Genomic DNA, 20,161 nt, shown 5'->3' on the forward strand with positions numbered 1-20,161 from the left:
TGGATATAGCTGAAAGACACAACACTTGGCTGATCAAACTTGTGAAAAATTTCACTCCTGTAATAAAAAATGCTATGACTAAATACATCATTGCAAGGAAGCATTTGGTTTCCCTTTCAGCATATCAACAATACCAGATTGTAAAGAATCTGCAGTTCTCACTCTGGGATGAGCCATTTGTCGGCTGGTGTCCTATCTGTCAGGCCGCTGTTCTCCTTTTAGCCTTTCCTTTAGACAAGCCACTGCTTATCTGCCTCGGCCCGATGACCTGCCCTGTTTGAAGCAACCAGGTCACAGACAGAAGAGGGAGGCAGGGAACTCCAAGAGGGTGTCAGCTCCACAGCAGGCCTATACAAGGTCTCACAAACCTCTAACCTGTGGTCGTTCCCACAGCGTTGCATTCCAGTCAGCTGGTTGAGACCTGTGAGAGACGCTTTGCTGACAAGGTGAGCAATTTAATCCAAGCCAGTGTAACTTCTATGATGCAGATAAGTTGGCTTTATAAAACCCATTACGATTCAAAACACTCACAATGGTGCTCCAAGCGCCAAGAGCTAATCCAAATTTTCCATGAGAAAATTTTGTCTGTACTCAACTGGTTTGTGGAATCTAGAAAATTGTGTAAAAGATAAGCAACTAGCCAAGCCTGTGTCTCTAAATGTTTTCTGAACGCACTAGGGTGGAAGATCTCCAGTATACAATAGTTGCACAACCAACAATACTTACGTGGTGTATGGAGTCTGATTAAACTGTTTATGTGATTCCATAATCTAACTCTAGTTTTGTAACAGGCAGCTTTCGATGCTTTCCAGCAGGCACATACATGTTCAGTTGCTCTAAAGGTCACATCTCAGTATGTACGCCAGATAACATTATCGTCTTCTCCCGCCCACTATCTTGGTCTAACCTAGTACAGGCTATATTCCCCATCCACCCCCATGTATCACAATGAGCACACACGACTTGACCACAGTCCAAGAGATGCAGCCAAGATGTGGTCATGTCCTAAGAGGTGTGCATTTATTCAGAGAATCACAGGACTACACATATGTTACTATGATTATTCTGACTTCAGCTGAGAGCTTGAGAGCATGTAATCAGAGTAAGGTGTATGGGCTCTACCTTACTCACATTATTGCCTCAATCACATTGTAATTGCTTTTTTTGATGCGCATGTAAATGTGGGCAGGGATTCAACCATCAGGTGTGCTAGGCCTGCTTCACTGAAGCAATGCATTCCCATTTGCAGTTTGACCAAGGGTTTAAATTACAACATCAGAGTCATGCAGGTGAGTCTCAGCCTCCCTTGTTTACACCTGCAGCAGATGGAGACTGATTAGGTTTCCAGCAAGGAAAAACAAGCCTTTACTCTCAGTGGCCTTGACACGTTGTTAGATGTCTGCAAGGCCAAGACATATTGAGACAAATTATTTACTCACATAAATTAGGACTCTGAATGTGGTACGCTTATTGATTTATTTATTAGTAACAATATTTAACCTGCTGTTTGTAGCATTAAAATATGCATGTGCGTTTGAACCGAAAGCAAAAGCACGCGGAAATGTTTAAATGACGTGTCAAATAAATTAAAAAAACGATAATCTTGTTAATGTGACCTTTTTCTAATGTGAGCAAGCGTTAACTTGTTGGGGGAATGGAAAAGAAAAAACAAAAGCAAACAAAAAGTATTATTTTGAACCACACACGCTGGGCCACTTTGCGCAGCTGGTCAGAAGAAGCTCAAGCGTCCAACACACGGTGCAGGTGAAAAGCTGGCGACCACCGGGCCTCTTCTAATATATATAAATATATCGGTACGTAAACATGGCTTTATCATTATTAATGTTGCTTAAGCCATCCTTTAGACGTTTTACGACCTGCTGTGTGTGTGTTTGACGGTCAAAATTTAGTTAACACCAAGCGTTTGCACTAAAACAAAAAAAAAAACAAGCTAACTGTAACCGCTAGCTAAGTTCCAACGTCCGTTTTTTTTTTTTCCCCTGCTGCGTCAGCTCGTGTATGAAAAATGCTCCTAGCTAGAAAGGTGGGCCAGTTTTCCAGCCTTTGGAATTAGCTTTGTTTTGACATGTGGAAAAGTTGCTGATTCTTCTCTGCCCGCATCCTCATGTGTAATGTTACAGTCGGGCATGTCAGCCTCTCGCTTAAATACCCCCCTCCTCACCTGTTAACACACCTGGTTATGCGGTTTTATGGCATTTTGATAAATGCTCATCGCTCATTTGGAAACAGTAGCTGTTTGTTAGCTAGCGTTATGGCCCGGCAAATATCAGGTCTACCTCTTGGTGCCCGTACAATTAAAGTAGTGCTTTTTTGAAGACGCATTCACTTAATACTTGTCTGCTTGCTTGGCAGTATTTACAGTTACTATGCAAGAAGAAACGATTGAGTGTGCCTCTCTGTATTTCTTGCTGACAGTGCTGGTTAATGTCTGAACTGTAGGCTAATTCTTTGTTTTTTACTCTCTGCTGAGCACTGATGCTCAATTCTGTGCAGGCAGCACTCTGTTAACTCGAAATGCTTTGTGTTGTGGTGGTTTTACAGATAACACACCACATACAGTAGAGAAGCTTGTTTGGGAGAACTAGATCAAACTGGCCTTTTGTTTATCACAACTGGCAAAATGAAGTAATAGTGGAGGTAATAATGCAAAGGAGAAGAAGAAAGCTTTATTTTATAGGTAACTTTTTACTAACAAAGTTACTCTGTGCTGTAAAGCCCAACAAGACATTATCACACAGTCAGCCAGAGTAAAGGGAAGACTTGGACTGCTGGCTCTATCAAGGCCATTTGGGCTGAGAAGGAATGGCATGTAATGACTATATAATGGTAATATCACAACAATACAAATAAACATAAAAAGAAGGCGATAGACCATTTGCATTAAGATGTCTTTTACTGAGTTTGACGTCTGTAGGCCATCCAGGTCCGCACCACAGCCTCTGAAGTGTGTCATAACAACATCAAAAAGCTTGTGTTATTCAGTGCGCACCAGCATAAATTAAATTGAGTCTTTTTATTAACGCAATACATGGTGATGGAAGGCTAAAACTAAAGGAGTGAATGGCTTTTGCTGTCATAATGACAATGAATACCCACCTCAGTTGTTTAGTGTCACATTTAGTTACCATATTAGCTAATTAGGGGTGGGAATCACTGGGTAACTGGCAATATGATACTATCACAGTGTTTTACCTGTGATAATGATAGTATCACAATACAGGCAATTCTACAATATGGCTATTATATATCGTGATGTTATTGAAGAAGAAAAAATACCCTGGAAAAAGCAAAATAATTTTCCAATAAGCAGGAATCATTCATGTTTTTCAGTGTTTTAATATGCAACATGAACATGACAGAACAGTTCCAGGTAAAATATCTAAAGGCAGGGAACAAATATGCCTCATATAAACTAAAATGTGCATCTGTGGGAATTAAGTTGAAAACTGAAATATCGATAATTGACGCGTGTATCGCTGATGTATGTAGAGGAAGTAGAGCTATATATTGATATTGCAGTATTTTGTCCCATACTTAATGCTCATAATGTGGAATATAACTGTAGAGTAGTGGTGTAGATTAGCCATTGTTTGGAGTATTGACTGTATCGAAGCTTAACCTACAAACAGGCTGACTACAACACTGCCTAAGTCTAGTTTTAGCAGTTGTTCTGAACAGGTTTTCCGAGAAAAATGAACATCACATTAACAGCTCAGTCTGATTGTAGGTGTTTAGTGTGCCCTGAAGGGAAGTGGTTGACTGCTAGCTGGTTGACAGAGGCATCAGTATTTGCATCCTTCATATATGCCTCATTTCTCATATCAGTTCTCTGTGGCCTTATGTCTGCTCCTCTTCTCATCTTGTCTACGACTCAGACTCACTATCTGCTCAACACCAGGCAGACAGAAATATGGCAGAGACAGATCATTTATAAAGCCATGACTGATTACCTTTTTATTATCTGCTTGTTTAGTGACATTAAATCTTTTGCCAGAAAAAAATAAAAAAATTCAGCTTACTCAGGGTTATTCGAGACCAAATGTTTGTGATCTGCCACCAGATCTCTGGCATATTTTTGTTCTGTTGAATAAATGTCTTTAGTGCATAAATAAGAACATGTATAGATTAGTTAAAAGGGAATACAAGTGAGCTGAAGAGTATGTTATTCTTACGGTGGCAGCCTGTAATCCAGTCAGTATTTGTAAACATGCAACAGAGTCAAGTCGATAATGCCATTCAAATGCAAAATATGAGGCTGCTCCATAGATTATAGAAAGGAGACCAATTTTGTAGATCCTCTAAGTATCATAGATTATGTACCCGCATGACCTATTTTCTTCCAGTTGCACAGTTATTTGCTCTGAATTGTAAAATGTACTTTTATTCTCAGAGAATTTCCCTGGGTGCTTTTACAATCACCTTAACTATCTTTATTAATTCACTGCATATGAAGCCAATTCTAAATTTTGATGCTATCACAGGTTCAGGTCTTAGATATCATGTTTCGGGGAACAAACTTAATGTGCACAATACTGAATAGACTACACCATCCGAACAACTAAGAACTCCACCATAAACACATCGTCATTCCCTTTTTAATAACTGTATAAAGTATTGCTCATACAGCTGCAGATGAATCTGCATCATTAGTGTAATCTATGGCCTCTTGTCAGAATTGTTCATTCAAGTTTGTTATTGTAGTCTGAGAAGCTGGCTGTTTAAGCCATTTTTGTATTGTTTTCATGACATGTATATGGGGTGAAATCTGTTCATTATATTTCCTTTTTTTTGCACAGTAGGTGGTATCAGGAGTAAAGGGAATGTGTTAATAGGGGAAGTCGTAATCACAGCAGGTGTGGTGTTTACCGGGGAAAGAGCACAGTTTTTTGACATTTAGAGTGCCACAATGCAATTAATTTATTTGTCTGTTAGTCATTGGTTTGATATAAGTATGCATGAACTATTCATCACTTTTGTATTGTCACACTTAAATAAATGCATTTAAGTACGGCTGCACTGAAGTTCTGGAAACTTTTTACTGACATGGTAGACAGAGGACACGAGGGGCTTAGGGGCTCCCATTAAGCAGCCCCTCAGCAGCTTGTAGATTTTTTATTTTTAGGTAAGGCAAGTCACTGTACTGGCTTTTGCAGCCTTAGCTTAGCTGAGTTCATAGTAAAAGTTGTTCCAAGTCAATTCAGATGTTTTTATGTAGGTAGTGTAAGATCTTGCTTGCAAAGGAATATTTTAATGTCAAGGCTGCAGGACATGGTGGGCCCTACTGTACCATTTCCTCAGATTTTATCAAAGTGGGCCTTTGATCCAGGCCTACACATGATAGATTACCTGATACCCTCATGATAGATAAGTACATGAAGGAGACATAAGCATAGTTTAGATCAGGGGGGTCAAACTGGTGCCATGGAGGGCTGAGAGGCTGTAGGTTTTCATTCCAACCGAAAACTCCACCAGGTGATTTCACTGATCACCCCACCTCCAAGCAGAGAGAAGGGACTAATCAGTGAAATCACCTGGTGGAGTTTTCGGTTGGAATGAAAACCTGCAGCCTCTCGGCCCTCCATAGCACCAGTTTGACACCCCTGGTTTAGATGCAATCACTTGTAAAGATCCCTGCACCGATTCTTGTGAGGCCTTTCTTTGCATCAAATCATGAATTATAAGTTACACAGTCTGTCAGTGCTTGTGCTAATAATACATTGTGCACGCATGCACGCACACACTCACACACATACACAGCCTATACCCAAATTCTATACAATTCCAATTCCTTTTTTATGGAGTGTCTCATAAAGGGACCCAGACGTCGTGTAAGATAGAAGAATATTTTGTTCCTCTACCTTTTTATTGGTGGACTGGGCAGAAATACTGACCAGAGCAGGAAGTGGCTTATGTCAGGCATAGTCAGCATTTTTGTCTTTGTCTCACTAGAAAACTGAAAAATCCTGTAATTATGGAAGTTTGTCCCAGCTGTATTATCTCAGCTCTTTCTCTCCATCACGATGTGTGTAATCAATTTTGTGAGAGCCCTGAAGTCCCTGCCTTCCATACCATTGTTTATTTTGTAAAAAAAAAAAAAAAGAAAAAGAAAAAAAAAAGCCTGTGCTTGCAACTTCATTTCAAATAATATGTGACCAAACACTTGGTATTTCGTGGACAACTTGATATTGACTACAGTAGGTGAGTGCTTATGCAGAGCTTTCCAGTATCCACCCACCCTACCAACCCCAACCCCCACCTCACTGGTGGCACTGGTCCCATCAAAATTGAGAAGTAGTTGGTTCAGCAGATACTTTGGTCGCATCAGTATTTTGCTGCAGACTGCCTCACACACACACACACACACACACACACGTCACCTGTACAGTTCATCTTTTTGTCCCTATAGTGTGCCATAGTGCATAAATGCAGAAAATATCCCGAAAAGGCAATGATGTAACTCATTAATTAATCAGCCACATTCACAGCTCATTTATGCCAAAGTTTGTTTTGCAGTGAGTCAGTGCTGAAGGTTTTTTTTTTTTTTTTTTTTTAAAAAAAAGAAGTCTCTCGCAGCCAAGATACAGCCTTATGGCCCTCTGGGAAAACTTATTTTGCACTCAACCAAACCAGCTGACACTGACCCGTAGTTGGACAAATATCTGTAATAGAGCTTTTAATTCTGAAGCAACGTGGGCAGTCGTATAGTGTGAACCACCCCAAAGTGAAAGACATTTAATTAAAAGATTTTCTGCTTTGGGTTGTGCAGGATGATACACTGGTCTGCAGCCGTGTTTCATCTGATTTGCAAATGTTGGCTGATACATGTCAGGTGAATGTCTGTGGTCAATGAGTTTTCGGCAGAGGCAGAGAATGTAATCAATGGGTTATAGAGGAATGGGAGCTGTAACTGTTCTGTAATTCTAAAATGGACTTTTGATTAAATCAGAAAGAGCCTATGTTCCTTAAAATCCTAAACACAAAGCATTTACAGAGACTTGGGTGGGTTTTCTTGGTTAGAGAAAAAAATTCAGTGATATGGTTAGAAAAAAAAGTGTTGAACAGTGCTAAAAAATGGCTATACTCTGGACCTTTTGTCATGTTATTCAGAACTTCGCTCATAAAATGTCTCAGTGGACCAGTGGCATTTTTTTCACTGTCCATTTCCATATATTAACCATAGACCACTATCCTCCCATTTTTATTTTGCTTTTGATGAGCCTTTTCTTCCATTTTTCTACCTCCACAACTTGCACCCTACTCCGCTGTCCAATGTAGTTATGTACTTGAGGCCAACATTAACTTCTCATTTTTCCAGTGCAAGTAGCTTAACATTTAGACTGAATAGCCACTGTGTTTCCACTCCATTAGGCTATTCAGTCTGAAATTGTCCTCATGTTAGCTGTTTTCTTGGGGGGTGGGGAGTTGATTTCTCTTACCAATCACTGGTAACCGACGTTACTTAGTAGCTATGCCTCAGGGCTGCTAAAGGCAAGTGAGCAATGTCCATTAATATTTCAGTATCGCTATGGACTGAACTGCAGCTCCAAGTCAAGTTTTCTGCTTCTTTTATCTGGTCCTATATTAACATGATATATATGGCGATGGGTTTCGCTTCAAAGCTAGCACTACCCACCGCATTGGCCCAAATATGAGACGACCCCCCTTTTTCAACACCAACTTTCGAAAGAAGCACAAAATTTTAATAATTTTAAGATTTAAGACTGATTTTATTTGACAAAATCAATAAATAAAGCATAAACAAAGAATTTTACGCTTATAGATCAATCAAAAACAATCAATCAAAAGAGGAACCAGGGAGAGCCGGTGAAGGTCACTGAAGCACTGGAGCTTAAAAATCTTCATCTGTGAGACTAAAACTGTATCAACCTCCAAAATGTGGACACCCCACATGATGTTTAACTATGAGAACAATGCAGACAGAGGGGAAAAAAGATTGCAGTGCATTTGATTAGTACTTTAATTAGCAAATATGTAAATTGTAGGGAACTTAAAATAAAATTGAGAAAAATCCCTACCCTAGATTGTGATAAAACAATGAAAAAAAAAATAGAAATAAGCTGACTTCTTTAGCCTAACACTTTTTAGCTACAGGCAACTTGGAAAATTGTCCGAGCTTGCCAACTTGGTTCACTCTCCTTCCATAGAACATCATCATCTTCGCTGTTGACCTTGACTAGCACCATGTCGCCACCTGCTGTTTTGGAAGCATAATGATGTGACTTGTCTAAACCTCAAATACAGGATATCCTAACTTTTTCAGATGTAATTTACAGATAAAAATGTTGTCTTTTATTCAGACTTATATGGTACTAGAGTGGCTTGGATGCCCCGATGGGCGATGTTTTGCGTCTTGAAATAGAGACAACGTGAGCGATAGAAAGTAGATATGTTGATTTCTTAAAGAAAAATGCTTAGTTGGTGGGCAGAAGGCAAGGCAGTGTTCTCCCATCTCATCTACCTCATTTGAATAGATGTTTTTTTTTGTTTTGTAATGATCTGTGGCAGCAGAGTAGACTGCAGAGACCCTATTTTAGATTTTGATGGTGAGGGGGAAATTAAGTTAAATAAGCTGTTATTCTTTGTGTTGCTTTTGAAGTTTGTTTTTGATATTTAATATCATTAAAAAAAAACAGTTTTTAAAAATTCTTTTCATGTCTTTATTTTTTTTATACTAAATTAAATATAAGAGTATCGATAAGGGTATTGATAAGTACAGGCACCGATAAGTGGTATTGGTATTGGTATCGATACCGTGAAAATCCTAACGATATACATCCCTACGTACAGGAGCATTTATGATGTCCCATTCTAAATCCATGGACATTAATATAGTTTGTTGCCCCTTTGCAGCTAGAACAGCTTCCACTCTTCTGGGAAGGCTTTCTACAAGATTTTGGAGTGTGTCTGCAGGATTTTTTGCCCATTCATCCAGAAGAGCATTTGTGAGGTCAGACACTGATGTTTACACCACTCCACCCGACACTTGGCATTGTGCTTGGTGATGTAAGGCTTACAAGCAGCTGCTTGGCCATGCAAACCCATGCCGTGAAGCTCCCCTGCACACAGTTTTTGTGCTTATGTATTGAGTCAGCAGAGTGTTGGCCGCTTTTAAGCATTATGCGCCTCAGTGCTCAGCAACCCTGCTCTGTAACTGTAGGTGGTCTGCCACTTGGTGGCTGAGTTGCTGTGGTTCCTAAATGCTTCCACTTTGCAATAACACCACTTAAAGTTGATCATGGAATATCTAGGAGGGAAGAAATTTCACGAACTGACTTGTTGCAATGGTAGCATCCTATTATATTACTATTACAGCACCACGCTTGAATTCATTGAGATCTTTTGAACAACCCATTCTTTCACAAATGTTTTTAAAGGCTACACGCTTGATTTTACACACCTGGCACAATGGGACTGAATGAAACCTGAATTCTGTGACTAAGAGGTGTGTCCCATTGCTTTTGTCCTTATGGTGTACATGCCTATTGTCTATATGGTATACATGCCATACCTACATACCTCAACTTAATGTGGAACCTCAATGCAGAAAGTGAGAGTAAACCTGCAAACTATTGGACAGAGTTTATTTTGTGTCATGTTCAGTTAAAAAGCAACATGCTCCTGTTCTGCAGAGAGGAATGAATTGAACACTCTGATACCCTCGCTCATACACACAGTCTATGCTTCTGTTAGACCAGTGTGTATAAACTACACTTTTGGAGTAAAAGGAATTATAATTCACTGAATACTTAAACAGTATGCTATGGATGCATTTCTAATTTTAAATGCAGTTTGCATTGATAGTACAATGTTAATAAATTCAGATACAAGTAACATTTTTGCTGTGCTGTGAAGATGAACAAGTAAGGAACTAGTTAAGGACGTGCATCTGTAAGAAGCAATCCTAAAGGAATCAGATCAGTGAAAAGAACAATTTCAGCTGAATTTTTTAAATCCATCCCTCCGAGTTCTTATACGACAGTGACTTCGGCTTGCTATTGAAGAGGTTGAATTGGCCAGGAAGAACCTCATAGAGTGATTTAATCATAGTGGATACACTGAGGCCTAGTCTGACAGAGCTCATTTAAGAGATCTTACAGTGGATTGCCTGCTCCAATCTTGTCCATGTACCTTTCTGCCACATCTCCAACATCTTATGGCATACAATTCCACCAACCCTACTTGTACCTCCTCCTGGATCATTCAGTATTGTGCTTATTCCCTGTAGATCTATCTGTCTGGGGTGCTCGCCTCTCCCTCGATTTCTAATATACCTATTAGAAATGGAGGAGCTAACTTTGCTTTAAAACTAGAATACTCTGCCATGGAAAATTACATTGGACTAGGCTAATGGGGTGGTGGTGGCAGGGAAAATGTGAATTCGTAATAGCTGAAACCATTCACACACACACAACCTCACAAACACTTGACCTCCATGGCAAATTTCAGTCTTACAGGTAAAGAGTTTCAGTGAGTGAGTTTCATGAGTTAGGAAAGGGAATGTGGAAAAATGGTGTTTCTGTTTATATGTATGTATGTGTATGTATTTGTCTGTGTATGTCTGTCTATCAGTGTGTGTGTGTCTTTCTACAAAGTTTGGCCATGTTACATAGATAAGTGCAATATCCAAATTACAGCAGCTGTAATTTTTTGATAAAGGTTACATGAGACAGTATACCATAATAAATGAAGTATTGCGGAGCTAGAGATACCTTGGCCTAAAAATCATACTGGATATAAAAAAAATACATGATGGTTTGGTGCAGACCCCAGGAAAATCACATCATACTCATTTTATACTCATACTCATTCGTTTCTTTTTAAGTTAAAATGAAAATTATGCAAAAATGATCACTTCTGCTGCGATTGCAAATATTATTAAAATCACAATTATCTGCCAAAATAATTGCACTATGATTTTTTTTTCACTGTATCATGCAGCCTTATGCCACAGCCCTTTGTGCCTTTTGGCATGAACAGTTAAACAGCTGTCCTTTGGCTCACAACCAACCTTTCCACAAGTCTGCGAATCCATTTTGAAGTAATTCACCTTTTTGCAATTGGCCACTTCCATTACCACGCCCCTTTTAGCTAAGAGGTATGAATACAAACACCTTAACTAATACACACACACACACACACACTCACTCACTCACTCACTCACACACACTTGACCTCCATGCTAAATTTCAGCTCCCAAGGCAAAAACTGCCACAATTCTTTGTGGACCAACCACCCAACAGAGTGAACTATAGAATTGCTGGTTGTAGCTAAAAAAAAAAAAAAGAGCTGTGAAAGGGTGATGTGATGTACCATTGTGCAGTCTACACTTCTGTTAGGCCTGTATTTATACAATTTTGGAGAAAAAGGCATTATAATTCGCTGAACACACCATGTCTTATTTATTTAATGTAATTTGCATTTGTAGTACAATTTTAATAAACTCAGATACAAGTAACGTTTTTGCTGTGCTGTGAAGATGAACAAGTAAAGGACTTGTTAAAGAATTGCATCCTTAAGAAGCAATCATAAAGGAATCAGTTCAGTGAAAAGACCAGTTACAACTGAATTTTTTAAATCCATCCATCAGAGTTCTTATGACAGTGACTTCGCCTAGCTGTTGAAGAGGTTGAATGGGCCAGCAAGAACCTCATAGACTGATTTTAATCATAGAGTGGATACACTGAGGCCTAGTCTGACAGAGCTCATTCAAGAGATTTTACAGTGGATTGCCTGCTCCAATCATGTCCATGTACTTTTCTGCCACATCTCCAACATCATGCTGACATACAATTTTACCAACCCTACTTGTACTTCCTGTATCATTCAGTGTTGTACTGTTGTGTTGTTGGACACGGTAGCTGTGTTCAATAGTTTACAGCACTATAGCACAATTAGTCCAATTTAGCAACTTTAGCCACCTACAGAAATGTAAGTCGGTATTCACACTTCATGATGTTTAACATTTAAAAATGCAAGAGCCCTGTATTTCCAGAAAAGCAATTAATAATATTTGGACAAATGATTTAGTAAACTCTGGCAAATTCTAGCTCTGTCCCACATTAGTTTCTGTGGTTATTCTAGGGCTAGACTAACAACAGGATGGCCATGGAAACAAATTTGCTTCAAACAGAGCGAGGCTATTTCTAACAAACAGACTGTGGGTCCTTTCCAGCAGGGCCTAATCTCGTCAGTGTGCTGCAAAAACATCTTTACCTCTCATAAATACCCCCAGTGCACAATATTGCTCTGCTTTGCTTGTGTTTAGGTTTGATATATTTTAAATGACAATGTCTACAACTTTATTCTCCATCCTCATTATTACAGTTTCAGCTTGGCTGACAGAAATTCCACTTCCAGGAAAACTCTTAAAGTTTTGAGCCTAGAGCACAACCAACATTTGAAACGGATGTAGGATCCACCAGGCAGCCATCCTGCATATGCACGCGCATAGCTAAAACCAAGTATATGTCCGGCTTTAAACGGCTTTCATGGTCTTAAGGGGGCATCCAACATTCAAGATTTAATTGAAACTGAGCACCAATAAAGGAAAAAGACTCGCTTGCAAAAACTACCTGCACACAGGTCTGGGGTTCCTAGTAGAATGTCTTGATGTTTTCAAAAGGATTAGGACATTCTGAAAATGCAGGTAATTCATAGTGTTCTCAACCCACACTCTGTTTTGCTGTCTCAGCTCTGATAATATTTAGCTCTGGCCCAGAGTTCTTTGTTCGGGGGTGTTGCTGATTTCTGACATGGCAGTAGAGAAAAGTCAAACAGACTGGTGGTATAACCCCTGAAGATACAGTGCAGAACCCCAAGATCATGCAAATGCATGTGATAGCATTCCTAATCGCTTCACAAACATGGAAGTCTGTCAGCTGTGCAGTGGTAGGCATCTTTGGTATGTTTTGGCAAGGTGAGGGCAGACACAAAGATGGAAAATCTGAGACTAAAGACTTAGCGTAGGCCTTTGGAGAAATGCTCATGCAGTCAGACTGACAGACCCTGGCTCAAAATGAGAAGTGTTTTAGCCATTTAAGCCATCTACAAACACAGATCTCTCTTGCATGCAGCAATTAAAACGTAAACTCACAAAGTACAGGTACAAATTTAGGCTTTTATTCCCAGTTCTGTTTGTTTTGAGCTCTGTATCACATTCCTGGCTGGCTGTCATTGTGACACCAATTCTCCCGTTAGACAGCTATTCCTTTTCAGGTATGTGCTTTTTTAAGCCAGTTTTAATTTTACTGACATTTAACAGTTTTTAATTAAACCCTAGGATGTAAAAGGGGCAAATTACTTCCACTGTGAAGTTCCTTTGTGTCATACCGACAGTTCTTTTTTATGCGGTAGAAGTGGTGTGAAATTGCAAAATTGATCTTTTAATATCTTTCTGTGTGTGCACATACACTATATGGACAAAAATATTGGGACACACCTCTTAATCGTTGAATTCAGGTGTTTCATTCAGTTGCATTGCCACAGGTGTATAAAATCAAGCACCTAGCCATGCAGTCTTCCTTTACAAACATTTGTGTAATGGGTCATTCTAAAGAGCTCAATGAATTCGAGCATGGTACTGTAATAGTAATGTAATAGGATGCCACAGTTGCTACAAGTCAGTTTGTGATATATCCTCCCTCATAGATATTCCACAATAAACTTTAAGTGGTATTATTGCAAAGTGGAAGCATTTAGGAACCGCACCAAGTGACAGAGCACATGCAAGCCTTGCATCACCAAGCACAATGCCAAGTGTGGAGCGGTGTAAAGCACGCTGCCACTGGACTAAGATGCTAACGTTATCTTAACCAATGTTACCAGTGTTGACTAATGTTAGTGTTACTGACGTAACTCACTAGCCAACGGAGACATATCCAAGGTAACAGTGAGCTCCACCAATCAGAGTGGTGGTTAGGATTGTGGGTAGTATAGTACTTTTTTGTCACACCGTGAATAAAACTTGTTTTTCTAAGAACAAGCTTGACTTTATACAGACTTATAGCTTCGACAGGAGCAGAAATCGTTTTACAATCTCGTAGCTTGTGGTCAGTCTGCCTTCAGTGGTTATGACATTATGGCTAATAATTGTAATCCTAGTTACAGATTATGATTGGGATTTCACTTCTGGAACCTCACTGCCCAGGTCCATAGAGGCATGGTTGAGTGAGTTTGCACTCTGCAGTTTTCATCAAAGGATTTGGAAGACAAAGTTTTTAACAAACTGGTATTTGTTAAACTGAAGCTAAATTGAAGCTAAATCCGAAATCATTGTATTTGGCCCCCCTGACAACATCAACCCAATATCCAACAGTCTTGGCAACCTGTCCACCCTCATCAAACCTCATGTCAAAAACCTCGGTGTCACTTTCGATTCAGCACTCAAATTTGATAAACAGGTCAACTCGGTAGTCAAAGCCAGTTTTTTTCAGCTTCGCACCATCTCAAAAATCAAACCATTCCTCACCTTTACAGACCTTGAAAAAGTCATCCATGCCTTCATTTCCACCCGCCTGGACTACTGCAACTCTCTATACACTGGAATCAATCAATCATCTCTCTCCTGTCTACAACTGGTACAAAACGCTGCAGCCAGACTCCTGACAGGTACTCCAAAGTGGACCACATCACTCCTGTCCTAGCCTCTCTCCACTGGCTGCCAGTGAAATACCGCATGGATTTTAAACTTCTTTTATTTGTATACAGAGCCCTGAATGGAGCGGCGCCCTCCTACATGACAGAACTTTTAATCCCCTACTCCCCCTCCAGACCCCTCAGGTTGGCTGACCTAGGGCTTTTAACTGTTCCATGGACTAATTTTAAACTCAGGGGTGACCGTGCCTTCGCGGTCGCTGCCCCCAGACTCTGGAACAGCATCCCCCCCTTTGTCAGATTTGCCCCCTCCATCGACTCTTTTAAATCCAGGATAAAAACGTATCTTTTTACTATAGCTTTTGAGTCCTCCTGATATTGCTTTTTGCACGCTTGATCTTTGTTGATTGCTGTTTTTCTGATTATTACTTTACTTCTTTGTATTCATGCATTTTTAAACAGAGTATACAGATTACTCAATTTGAATCCCTTTAGACCTCAACATGTCTTTTGATAGTGGAGGTCATGCAATTTTAATCAAGTGCTTAACACTTTAAGCACTGGGTGGGTAACACTAGCTCTGGACTGGACAGGTTCAACTCCTACCCCTCTATTAAAGTAGCCTGCTAACCATAGGCAACTCTTCATCCTCTTCATCACACAAGTCATGGGGTGCTTGAAGTCTCACTTTATGGTCCAGTCGTCTGACTCAGCTCCATGATTCATAAGCACAATGTTTCGTCTTACTGCTACACTGATGACACCCAGCTGTTCTCCCACTGAAACCCAACAATACAGACAGCCTTGACTCAACTGCCTCCAAGGCCTTTTTATAGCTTAATGATCTAAAAAAAATCTTTTCAGCGCTCTCATCTCCAAAAGCCTGATCAAAAAGCAAGTTGTAATCTAGTGGCCAGAGACATGTGATAGGGTTTTAATTGGGAGCGATCCAGTATTGATTTTGGGTGCTGATACTGATACAATTCACTCATCAGATATCAGACTGGTGTTACCAATAGACACACTTATTCAGATTCCATAGTCTGATGTTTTGAATGAATTACAGTGGTGGCCATGATTATTAGAACACCTGACAGATCTGAAAATATTGACCTTTTTGTTGCTTCCAAAACATGATTCCATTTTATAATGATCATGAAACACACAGATGGTTGCTCTGAGCACAACAAATATCAGATGAAGTGAGTCCTACTGTTTTTATCCACTTTTAACTTCCATATTTGGTACATCCACCTTTTGCAGCAATTACAGCAGCACATCTCTCTGGCATTGTGTCCATATAGCTATTTCCTGAGAACCTAAACACTAATGTTATCCCATGCCTTCTGCAACTCAAGCCAAAGACTTTTGTTTAATAATAATAATAATAATAATAATAAAACTTTATTTGTATAGCACCTTTCATACAAGAATTTTGAATGTACAATAGATCTGTCCAGTTTATTTTCCAAATTTGCTCAATGGAGTTGAGGTCCGGACTTTGAGGGGGCCAGTCCATCATTTTCAATGTTCCAGCAGATTCCCTCTGTCACAGGTAGTTCCGGCAGTTGTTAGAAGAATGTTTAGGGTCATTGTCCTCTTGGAAAATAAATCCAGGCCCAATAAGACGACTCCCAGATGGTACTCCGTGCTCACCAAAATGTTGTATTATACTTTATCCATGATGCTATCAATTTTCACTAAGTCACCTGGTCCTGAGGCTGACATGGCATCCCACACCATAATACTACCCCCTCCGTGTTTACCTGTTGACAAGAGACATTTTTATATCTCATTTTTATATCTCTCCCGCTTCCTCCATTGCACATACACTCTTCGCTTGTTGCCAAACTGTTAAAACTTGGACTCATCAGTCCACAACACTTTATACCAATCTTCCATTGTCCATTTCTTGTGTTGTTTTGCAAATTTCAGGCGTTTCACTCTATTTTTCTCTTTCAGTAAGGGATGACGTATGTAGTGTGTCCCAATAGTATGCATACACATGCATACTGCACACTACACTACATACTTTGTAAGGGCAGCTGCAGTACATACTAAAAGTAAAAAGTAGAAGTATGCGATTTGGAACACAGGGTGTGTCCTAAGACTCTTGCATCACCATCAATTTAACCAGTCACACCTGACAATGATTACACAAGTAATTTGGCTTCTTCTGTGAAGGAACATGATTGTGTGACATTGACAGTGAAATAGGCCTAGCTTGTTTTTTCTGAGGAATTTGACCTAACTCTCCTTAAGATGGCTCTATTCTATGGTTTTAGAGCATAATGATGACTTTGAAGATATTTCATTCTTTTTATGGGTATTTTAAAGGCCAATTCAACAAAAACAACTGAAACCTCTTAAATATGCCAAGTGTTCTAATAATCATGGCCACCACTGAACAAATTTGTAATAATTTAAGATAATTTTTTTTGGCATTTCTGCTGTATTGGATACTGGCAGTAGAGAGAGACAGGAAAAGCAGGGGAGAGAGAGGGTATGACATGTAGTAAAGGGTCCAGGCTGAGTTCTGATCTGAGCCACTGCGGTAAGGGCATAGCCTTGATAATGTGAAACAGGCAATCTATTGCCCTCAGCTTGTATAGAATCTAGAGTCTTTATTCATGGTAAAAAAAATAAATAAATAAATAAAAAAAAAAATACCATGTTAGCTCAGTTGTAGCACCTTTACAGTGGTTATTATTTTACAATCAGTTTTAGAAGATTTTACTGATCACTTTTTAGTATTGTGCACAATGATACAAATTGCCAGTAGTCTTAAGTATAAAAATAGTGCAGGGCCTGGGAAACACTACAAAATAAACAAACAAACAAATAAAAAGAAACTGTCTTTATTTTGAAAGCACATTGCATCCTCCCACGCAATGCAGGATTTTGTTTATTATTATTATTATTATTATTATTATTATTATCATTATTGTTATTAATGTTGTTATTATTTTGTCACTTGTAGATGACAAGGCAAGGTAGGGAGGGGAATCATCCTACTCGTTTCTGAAAAATTGCTGCTGTCAGGCCCTCTAATCTTGCGGGAATTCATGCAAACCATCGTTAATTACGATGCATGTCAATGTAACATTCAATTAAGACTCAGACATATGCCTGATGCCTGATTACAGCCATGATCAATGGAATAGCATATCATCTCCTTCTATTTTTCCTCATAATTAGAGCATACTCACATAGTTACACATTAGGTTTACACATTAATTCAGCAAGGTGAATTGATGAAGGAAGTGGAGGTACATTTCATATGAGTTGTGTCCTGCAGGGCTCTCATGGCATGTGTATTGGCAGTAATGCATGGGTACTATAATTTTATTCCTCTCCTGTCTCCATAAATCTGAGGATATTCACTCAGTTTGTGTGTGCAGAATATGTGCTAGTATAAATTCTAGATAATTTATCTCCCTGTTGGGTTGTACTGCTGTTGTCACTGTTTTTAGGAGAATTTCTTAAGGTGGACACATGATGCAAGTTATTTTGTAAATGTTGCAAAGACATTCTGTGTATGTCTTGAGAAAGGTCACATTCTGTAAAGGAGTATTTTTACCTTGTAGACATTCTGTGTATAGCCAGATAAGAGAGAATTTCCAGGAGGGAAATTCTGCTCTGTAGTTCTAAACAGGGTTGTGTGAAAGGTGAAGGCAATAGGTTAGTGTCACGTTGTCATCCTTCCCATATAAATCTTCATAATACACACGCATGCACACATACACACATGCACACACGCATAGTCTGAAGCATGTCTTTCTAGCCTTAAGGAACATCCATAGTGTGATCAGGCAACTACTCCAGACTGTGCACGTAAACTAAACTAAAATAAAATAAGTATATATATATATATATATATATATATAGTATAAACGTATAAACGTTAAGTGTAATATAATAAATAGGAAATGAATGGAATGGCATATTTACAGGGGATTATGTACATAGTAAAGAAGTACAAGTAGTAATAAGTGTAAGACATAGTAAAGAAGTACAAGTAGTAATAAGTGTAAGTCAAGTCATTGAAATAACACTACCACTGTGACTGCTAGTGAGAATCAGATGTTCCCCAGGAATGTAGTGGATGTGCTAAATGTCTTGGAGTGAGCAGTCGAGAATCACTCCAAATAATCATCACAACCATGGAATGTTTCTAAGTCAATGTGCAATTTAATTTTTTGTAATCAGGGAAAGGCATGTAAAGCCACCAATCATGGCTATATACTGAAGGGGAATGGACTGTATTGGGACATCTGAAACAAGTGTCACAACAGAAATAAAACCCTATTAAATAAAGGAGAAACTGTTATGTAACTGTACATGCCCACACTCTGAACATTTTCTATGCCACAGTAGAACAATAAATGATTACCTCTAATGATAAAAACTTAAGATCCTCAGATGACAAATGACCACAATAAACGATTAAAAAAAGTTCAATAATGTTAAACAATGAAAAGACAACCATCACGTAAGAAATACACACGTCAAATAAAGAACGGCTAACCATCAAATACAGAATACATGTCAAATAATCAGTAGACAGCCATCAAATAACAAAACAACAAGTCAAATAAAAAATGCTTCCCACATGAATTAACAAACAACCTCATCAAATTTTCATGTTAAGGTGTGGGTCTGCTGACTGCCACAAGATAATTCCAGTTCTTGACATGAACATTCATTTTTTGATTGCCGTGGGAGTATTTGTTGTGTGACGTCGTCATTTGTTATTTGACACTGTGCTGTATAGCTGCCAGTCAAAGACTTCACTACCCAAGGCTCAACGACGAAATGGTTACCCTTCTATCCTGTTTTGTTTTATTAAAGGTCGTTGCACCAGATATGCTGGAGCCCTTTCTTTTTTGTCTCTCTGCTAAAAGTATCTGGATCTCTGAAACTGTAACAGCTACAGCCACCAAATTTACAACATAGGTCCCAAATTCCATTCACTACTCACTTCACTTTTTACCACGGACCTTTTGTAGCACAGAGGAGATATGTTGCTCAAACACTCGGTATTTAGTGTTAGTGTATGTTTATGTTAACAGTATGTTAAATTATTATTATTTTAAAAATGTAAATTACTTATCAAACAGACCTAACAATTCAGCTACCAATGAATGAGCAGTAGTATGCATGTGATAACATAGATTGAAAAATAAGCCGAAGTGATACCTCTTCTCTGAATAGACAAGCTAGGCCAGTGTTCATAGGTTTTAAATGCTATTAAAAGCAGTAATCCTAATTGCTTTACTCACTGTTCTATTTCCACTACAGTCCATCAAAGTAGCTTTACAAGAACTAGAAACTCAAAATAAGCTCTAAAACTACAGGAAATACCTTGAATAATCCAACTACATCAAACTATTCTTCAAAAAAATTTATTGTAGTGTCAACAAAAAACAAAGCAAGATATGGCATCAAATAGTGACATACAGTATATGTTTGAGCTGTACACTGTCCCTTTGAGATCAAATAAGAAAATGAAATGAAACTATGCCGC

General features: G+C 38.9%; 1 protein-coding gene across 5 annotated transcripts in view; it reads left to right on the forward strand.

Moving 5' to 3' along the window:
• The first annotated feature begins 1,261 nt into the window (after positions 1 to 1,261).
• The window catches only part of gpat2 (glycerol-3-phosphate acyltransferase 2, mitochondrial), a 156,974-nt gene continuing 138,074 nt past the window's right edge, over positions 1,262 to 20,161 (forward strand). For 2 of the 5 annotated variants that reach the window (XR_003928706.1, XM_030059205.1), the window contains exon 1: positions 1,690 to 1,814. The gene's annotated coding sequence lies outside the window, so the exon portion shown is untranslated. Of the gene's footprint in view, positions 1,290 to 1,689; positions 1,815 to 8,936; positions 8,990 to 20,161 lie in introns of those variants that run through there. The other 3 variants (XM_030059204.1, XM_030059201.1, XM_030059202.1) reach the window with 3 other exon arrangements.

The sequence above is a fragment of the Myripristis murdjan genome, chromosome 9 (genome assembly GCF_902150065.1).
Source record: "Myripristis murdjan chromosome 9, fMyrMur1.1, whole genome shotgun sequence".
NCBI lineage: Eukaryota > Metazoa > Chordata > Actinopteri > Holocentriformes > Holocentridae > Myripristis > Myripristis murdjan.